We start from the raw sequence: 8469 nt of genomic DNA on the forward strand, positions 1-8469 counted from the left end.
GGTTTTACTATTAATGTTGTTCAATTACATCCATTTCCATCTATGTTACTTTAGACTGATATTCCACCACTTTATGAGCTATATATTAGTAGGAAATCACTTATTACTAAAAATAAAAAAAAAACACTAATAGAAAGCCGAAATTAATAATTAAAAGAAAAAAAATCCTAACTCTGCTTTAATATAGTACATCGTCTAATGATTTTTTTTTTAATAGAATTTGCTCCTAATACTTTGTTTGTTTCTTTGCTTGTACTAAAGTATAATTGTTAATATAGGGGTTCTATTTAATTCAAATTGAGTGTTTCACTACCTCAGTATCTCTGCACTGTGATATTGATACCGCTTCCATCTCTCTGATGAGTGAAGTGAGGAGGCACCACACACACTAGCTGTGCTTTGGCTGATGAGACGGTAAGAAATGAAGACGCTGGAGTGTATTCACCTTAAATTAAGAAAAATCCCAAACATGTTTTGTTCTCTGTTCATCTACAATAAAGTCTAATGCACTTAGGCCAGTATCATGTCTTCCACTAAGATTTTTTATTGTGAGTCAAGTAACAGTGAGATTGACGTCTGGTGCAGATGGTCAATAGAAATTTCGATTAAATTAATATTTCTGGCGTTATTGCATTATTGCGAAGGGAACCTTAACAAAATAGATCTGAATCAGGCTAATAGCTGAAAATAGGATTAATAGAAGAACATCAAACCAGGCTGGATGTTGTTTAGAGTGTGGAGGAGTCTTTAACACACAACACACACCGACTGCTGTTGAAAGGCTTATGAAATCAAATAGCTATATATTGCCTGTGGGAACTGGCATATCCTAAGACCTACAAGCTTCTTGTTCTCACACACACACACACGCACGCACACACTCTGTCTCACGCCCCATGTGAACACTCATCTTTAACGAGGGGAGAGCTGAAACCATGCGTGATTGTTTTAGAGAGGCTGCCCTAAAGGCACGTTATCACTCAATGTGGGACTGCTTCTCCCAGTCATACATCCTCTCTTGTTGATTGTGCAGTGCAGCAACAAAGGCATCATTAGTGGGGCTTTGGTCCCCACCAGGCCCGGGCTAATTATGAATGGGGGGCCCGGTAATAATTCAAGGGCCCATCGGTGCAGCTTGAAACTGAAGAGAGAACTTCACAGATTCAGTGGTAGCGTATTCGGCCCATCTGCCTCCATTTCCCAGCCACCTGCCTGAAGATCTGACCCACGTCAGCCACGAGGATGGAGCACCATTACACACAAGAGAGAGGCACAGAAAACATATGGGATTTATACGTCGCTTTAATGAATGATTTGCAGTGGTCATTAAAAGCTTTGGACAATTACCTGGTTAGAGCCCGATGGCCTGCCTGGTAAACTGTCTCACTCTGCTTCATTTTGCCTTTTTTTCCCCCAGGATCCATGGTTGAATTATCTCCCCCACATGCTGACGCAGGAAAAATAGTGTGCACTGTTCATTTAGTAGCTTTTCACATGCACACACAAACATGCAGCCATATGTGCAGTGAAAATTATACATTTGGGGAAAATAAAACAGACAGGAGAAAAGCAGAGGAGCATTTTTTTTTTCTGTTGTAAGTGAAAATTGCTGCTGTTTTTGTATCGTTCCGGTTACTGTAATAATTGTGTAATTGCTGTGGATCCATAGGGAAGTGATCATTGTTTCTGCCAGAAGAGGGCAGTATCCATTTTCTTAATCACATCTCAAGTGATTTCCCCCTTGGCCAAAGCAAGCACAAACATTGCTCCAATTCCAAACCCACAAAAGGGGGAATTTGAAAGTAAACAAATGAGCCCGATGGGATGATCAGCATTCTCAGATTTGCAGCATAAACTCTTTTCCCATGGAGCTGTCTCATAATTTCAACACAAGCCTCAGATTTATCTCTCAGTGGTTGATTCATTTGGTGACGTTAAAGATCTGATTTAGAACGTCTCTTGGATTTGACAACTTATAAAAAAAGTAAAAATAAAAAACAATCGAAAGAGTGGATGGGGACAGATTAAAATGCATCTTATGAAGTGGCTGCAGGGCTGTGAGGAGCCACAGTCACTCACATTATTTATAGATGATGAAGTGTATATTGTATCATTTTACTACTTGAAGTAAGTTCAACTAATTTGAAATGTGAGCCATTTGGTCAAACTGAAGCCATAAAGTATTCATGAAATCCTGATGTGAGGTGTAGCATAAAGTGGGGTGGCTAGAATGCAAATCAAGGATATGGATTTTTGTTCCAGATGCTGATGAATAACATGGTCAAGCAAACAGTATGTTCAGTGACTCTGTAGCTCTGCTTGTATGAAACCTGATAAAAATCTAAATGTCATTTTTATGAAGTTATCGTCCTCTGAATCTCCCAAAATTAAAAACAGTGCCATGGAGTTTTGATTATGAGCCATGATGGAAAGCCATCCAGCTCACTTTTAGCAGTATGCCTCAAATCAGATGTGACTATGTTAAGTATTACCAGTCTGCTCAGGTCAGTCATTAATATGCAAGCTCTAATTTGGGCCTCCTCGTATATTGGTCCTTTCTGAATGGAGCAGCTAATTTGAAAATAATCTAGAGTGGCATATAGCTTTTGTCGGCGATGACATCACCGTGTGGATTATTCACGCAGCTTGTAAAGAAAGTTTCCCAACGATGGGTTCACCACCATTTCTAAGTGCTGCCTTGGGGCAACGAGTCCTCTCTCTTTTGTTTTTTCCCCCTTTTCTTTTTTTGTCCCCAGGGTGCTTTCATGAACCACATGGTCCGGGATGCTCTGTAACAGCATAAACACAACGTGATATTGTTGTAAAAATTTAATACCTGAACACACACTCCGTCAGGATGTCATGTTCTCCGCAGCACTGGCAGCGACTCAGAAGAGCTGGTCATATTTGTGGCTTCTAATGCAGAGCTGCGGTGAGGATTTTCCTCCCGTCTCAGTTCCAGAAGCAGTAAGGGACTGATTGTGGAGAAAAAGGGGAGCTGAACACTGAGTCACAAAAAACATGGGGCTGGTTTTGATCTGGATTCAATGGCCTGGAATAACTGGCCCCCGAAGAGCTCTTGTGTCAAATGGTATCTGTGACAGGGAACAGAAAAGGGGGATAAACATGCTGCATTTAACATGTGGACATAACACCTCCCCTTCACACCATCTGGAGCAAAACAACCTCATCTACAGCTACTAAAAAAGATCTTGTTTTAGCTGTATTTAATAAACCTCGACTTGAAACTGATTTTGAGGCGACTACAGCTGCTGACACGGCTCCAAAAAGGATGATTTTCTGTAGGAATTTTTGCAGAAGCTGCCGACGCTACAATAGGAGCATCAAAATGTTCCCGTTTAACAACAGACATACTATCATACTCGCTGTAAAGACGCATCGACAAGTTGGCTGACTTCTCTCTCCCTTTGAATCGTCCTCTGCTTTGTAATGTGAGGGTGTTTGGAGGCAGGTCAAAAGGCCCTTTCAACCCAAGGCCTCACCTACTTCCTAATGAATTCCCAGGGTCCATCAACCTGCAGGCGCTCCCATACAAGCTAACCAATGATTACACCTTGAGGGGGAGAGGGGTGGGCGGAGGAGGAGGAGGAGGAGGAGGAGGAGAGGCTGGTGAGATAGAGCATCCCCAGTACACACACAGACACACACACACACGCACACACACAACCTTACAGACAACCACCACCACTACCATCACCCCCCAGATTGGAGGCAGGTGCAGCAGCAAATCAAGCCTCATTAGCTGCACCTTCTGCTAGCGTATACCGTGGACAGATGGAAGCTCGCCCTCACATGTTACCTCACATCAGATGGCAGTTGGAAGAGGGTGGCTAGGGGGTAACAGGGAGGTACACTCGCCCCCTTCTGCCGGCACTACTTCCTCCCAGTTACAAGATGCCCCTAAGCGCAGACCTAGCACCAGAATGCTCCTTAACCTTAATCCTGCAGGCAACTACCAGTTTCCAGAGAATATCTGACATCAGATCAGTTGTAACTTATTCCCCGTCAGGCCTGGACCTGGTTAGAGAGGTGCATTCCTGGCCCAAGGAGAAATCGTGGACCTACAGAGGCCCCTGTGGCTTTGTTTCTGCCGAATACATGTAAAAAGAGCTGGGAGCGTGTATGCATTAGCATGCTGTAGCATATGATATGCTAAGACACACCATGGGGCCACCAGGTAAGTGACAGAGCCCCACCTGCAGGGTATCGTATCACCCCCTTGTCCTCATGGCTCTGACATTAGATCCTGAGCAGCTAATTGAGGCAACAGTGCAATTCATTGGTGTTGGGCCCAGTGTCAGCACCTTCTTCAAGGTAATAGCAGATTTATTCCCATCCCACTGGGGATGTGGGCAAAACGTGTCAAGGGGAGGCCATGTGCAAATTGAGGCTGTCTGTGTGATAAGAAATATTGCACATGTGCTTTTCAGCACAGGGGAAAGCTGTCAGAGCTGGACGGGTTTAGGGTGCTGGACTTTCCTGTCGGGGCCCCTCAAGGTGTTGTGGGTCTAATTCAGAAACATGTGTAAAGAAAGATGCCCACATGATGACAGACGGCAACCTCCACCTGATTTCCTCCAAAAAAATCTAGCGAGAGAGTTCCCATAAAGAAAAAGTCATGTGAGAGCTGAGGGGGGAAGATGTCACAGGGCTGCACACGTCGAAAAGTGCAATACATTAATACCACAGGTAACTTTTTAAGTGCTTTATCCAGATAATGAGGTCAGGCACATTTTTATGACTTAGATAAGTGGTGTTTTGGCAGCTCATTATGTACTATGAATCAAAAATATGTATTCTCATATTTAAAATGTGGGTCTGAATGAGTGAATTTACGTTGTGGTTTAAAGGGGTGGTGATAGGGAAATTCTTGAAAGGGTGTTGGTGGTGTTGCAGGAAGAATAAGGGCAGTGGTACAATGGGTACTTTGTCTAGACTTGGTAGCTAGCAGAGGGAGGGGTCACTGCGGTGGGAATGGAGCTACGGCATTAATGGATTGAACTTAAGTAGATGGCTTGGAAGTACATGCAATCCTCAGGTTTTGGGGTTTTTGAGCATGAAAAACACAGCTGGATATTTATTCCTCAGGATCCAGAGAATCTAGTGAGGCAGGATTTTATGTTTAAACTGTTACATGTCCAGAAGGATAAACTATCTTAAAGCTGCTCCGCTCAACATTTTGTGTAAACAATGGCTCAAATTAGTGTGTGTAATATAAAATGAGGCACTCATCACAAAACTCTGCAGTTCCCCTCGGCTATGCAGAGTGTTGTAGTGTCTTTCAGATCATTGTTTTGGTTTTATGTCCTGCAAATGTTTGAATTCACTCTCCCCCTCTCTTTTTTATGGATGCAGTGTTAAAAAAAAAGAAAAAGAAAAAAAAGACCCACTGTATACAATATACTAAGTTAACAATTAGCTTGTAAATATAGAGGAGTATTCAGAGTCAAAAGCTGAGCTGCATGGAAAATGAATATTGGACAATAATCATCCAGTGGGAAAAGACATGGCTCAAAGTGAATGAGTGCTAATTGCAGACGTGTTTGCCAAATCAGCTTTATAAAGTGAAAATTCGGTGATAATATTTCAGTGTTGTGTTTACAGCTCATTATGGTGCAGCTAAATATCAGTGAGTATATGATTATTATGTGTGATGAAAGGAATGTCAGGAAATATCCTAAAACATTTTCTTCAGAATATATAATAGTAATAGTTTATTTGTGTAGCACTTTTCGATACAAATAACAGAAGTGCTTCACATGAGTCAAATAAAAAGCATCATGCCAGGAATAAACCGCTCCAAGCTGTATCTTGCAGTAAAATTCTCAAGGTCATGTCAGGTTAGCTCTGCGTGGTGCACACCTCCAGTATGCCTGGAAGCCACGTTGTTGGACTGGTCTTAACACGCCCTCCTTCATCTTTAACCAGCAGCGATGTTAGCTAGGAGGAAGCAAAGTAAATCTTTCCACTGCCGAAATTCTAAATTCCCTTCTATAAATTGAAGCCTTTTCTAAAGACAATGTCAAGATCTCTGCGAACATTTCTGCTTGTGATGTCAAGTCCTTGTGTAAATGAGCTGCATCTGCCTTGACATTTTTAACAACATTAATTTCAATCAAGCTGCTGAGGAGGTACCTCTGTTTGGCTGGGAGCTAATGAAGAAAACAGAAACACATATGGGACTTTTTTTTTTTTTTTCCTTTCCTCGTCTCATCCTTCGATCTGCACCCAGATCCATATGCCATATGGGAAAGTGTGGATGAGAAGACCCGAGAGCTCGGTGCATGTTCAGTCTCTCTCCAAATGCAGCTGAAAGAATCAAAAAGTCTCCCTCTCTTGTCTTGTTCACTCCCCTGGGCACATGAAAGTGAAGGTTACACTTGCAGCCCTTTTAATGGCGGTCCTTTTTTGAGGGGTTTTTGTTTCATTTGGAGGATATCTTCATTGTTAATCCATCGCCTGTTGCCAGGTTTGAACACGAGATGCCATATGTTGTATCCTGTCTCGCTGCCTCACTTCTAAACCAAGGATTTCAGTTTTGTCATTTTTGATATGCTTCACAACCAGACAGTCTGTTTCAGGTGGGCTGCTGGTCTTTGTAAATGTAACACTTATACATTTGAAAACTAAAATGCAGCACTAAGAACTACTGGGGGAAAACGTGTATGACTGAAGCTTGAGGAGATATTGCCTTAATCTTGAAGGTAAAAGCCTTAAGAAATGTTAAAAACAAGAGCACTCGCAGAGTATCAATCTTACCTCAAACATACAGACATTTCTAAGTAGAAGTCGGACACGGTTTCGAGCTTCAGAGGAGAGTTCTCGCTCAATCACGGCGATGTGCTTCAGCCAAGAAGAAGTCTGGAAACCATTAACAGAAAGTATAGCAGTGCTTCAGCAGAAAGTACAGTAAATGTTAAGCAGGTGAGGGATTCGAAAGCTGTAATGATGTGAATTTTTCTCATCAATCTTCCACAAAGATTTTTTTGTAAAGTCTGCAACTTTATTCTAAAGCTTGGCACCATTTTAAACTCCTTTATAATCTCACACACTGGAAAATATCTGTTGACACTCTTTAAATGTGAACAGCAGCATGCCGCGGGAATGATGATCCTTGCCGGGTATGTTTAGGGGGCTTACATGAGGCAGATGTTTATGGATACCATACTTAAGATACCAACACAGCACAGACTGCATTATATAAATAAAGAGGCCTTCCCCCAACATAAACAATTATTCCAGCCAGTATTTTCACAGGTGGGAGTGCAATATTACTGTGCCAGAGTCTATACATTGCACCATTCATCACATAATTAGATTTCCATGAAGTAGATTGCCTCCTTATTGGCTGTCACTTCGACTCTATGCTGTCAACGAGAGAAGCCCCTCCTGTGGTCGGCTCCATCAGCCCATCTTTACTTTGCATACCTGCCAACACAGCCATAAAGAAATTACCCTAATCATCATGGTAATTAACATCAATAATTATTGACAGTGCCACAGACGGGAGGGAACGACGGACAAAAGAGTTGGGCTCTTTGTTGAGCGTTTTGATGGCAGTCTCTCCTGGAAGAAGCGTCAGTTCCGCTCTTCAAAAGTCCAATGGACGTGCCGTACAGAGAGAGGTATAGCAGGCAGGTTGACATCATATACTCGCTAATGTGGAGTGCCAACCAGCAACAGCAGGTGACCCCCACCCCGTCATCCTCCCCCAATACATGCACACACACACACACACACACACACACACACACACACGCACACGCACACATGCACACATGCACACACACAAACACTCCCAACACTGCCACCCCCTGCATCTCCTCTCTGTTTGCCAGGAGTGCACCTGCAGCTTATTATCCAAGCCTTTAGCTTTATAATGTAGCGCAGGTGCTAAAGTGCCACAGCACCATTGTAACACACACGCGCGCGCGCACGCACACACACACACACACACACACACACACACACACACACACACACACACACACAAGTCAACAAACATAACAGGCACCAAAATGGGCATACACACTTACAGATGTGCAATGATTAATTAATACTATGGTAGGTAAATTTGAAACATTGTTCCCTCCTAGTGTTGGGAAACACAGGGAGCGCATATGGGAAGAGTCAGATTAAAGAGGAGGACAACTCAGTAGACTTTACACCTATATACACACATATGCTATATATTCATTTTTATGTAAATGCAGATGTGGATATATTATGTATGGATTCAGTTACAGCGACAGTTTAAACAGAATGGCTATGTATATTTTTAGAATCATTACTGACACATCTGGTTTTTAGCAAAGTGCTTAAAGAATCACTAATGGTTTCACTATTTCACGATTTCCTCAGGGAAATTAACTGTTTTGACACTGACTATTGGGTGACACACAAAATATTTTACCATGAGAGGCAGGAGAGATTTGAGCTTGACGTTTT

General features: G+C 42.4%; 1 long non-coding RNA gene across 2 annotated transcripts; it reads right to left on the reverse strand.

Moving 5' to 3' along the window:
* Positions 1-882: 882 nt before the first annotated feature.
* LOC146969601 (uncharacterized) lies at positions 883-6973 on the reverse strand. Of its 2 annotated transcripts, none has more exons than XR_015034301.1 (3): positions 6781-6973; positions 5884-5961; positions 883-1220 (listed from the first exon to the last, which is right to left on the reverse strand). It is a non-coding gene; the product is annotated as an uncharacterized LOC146969601 (long non-coding RNA). The 2 variants fall into 2 exon arrangements; XR_015034300.1 differs by lacking the exon at positions 883-1220 and adding an exon at positions 2871-3095.
* Between the last annotated feature and the right edge of the window lie 1496 nt (positions 6974-8469).

The sequence above is a fragment of the Trachurus japonicus genome, chromosome 18 (genome assembly GCF_045865225.1).
Source record: "Trachurus japonicus isolate A0001 chromosome 18, Traja_1.0".
Classification (NCBI taxonomy): domain Eukaryota; kingdom Metazoa; phylum Chordata; class Actinopteri; order Carangiformes; family Carangidae; genus Trachurus; species Trachurus japonicus.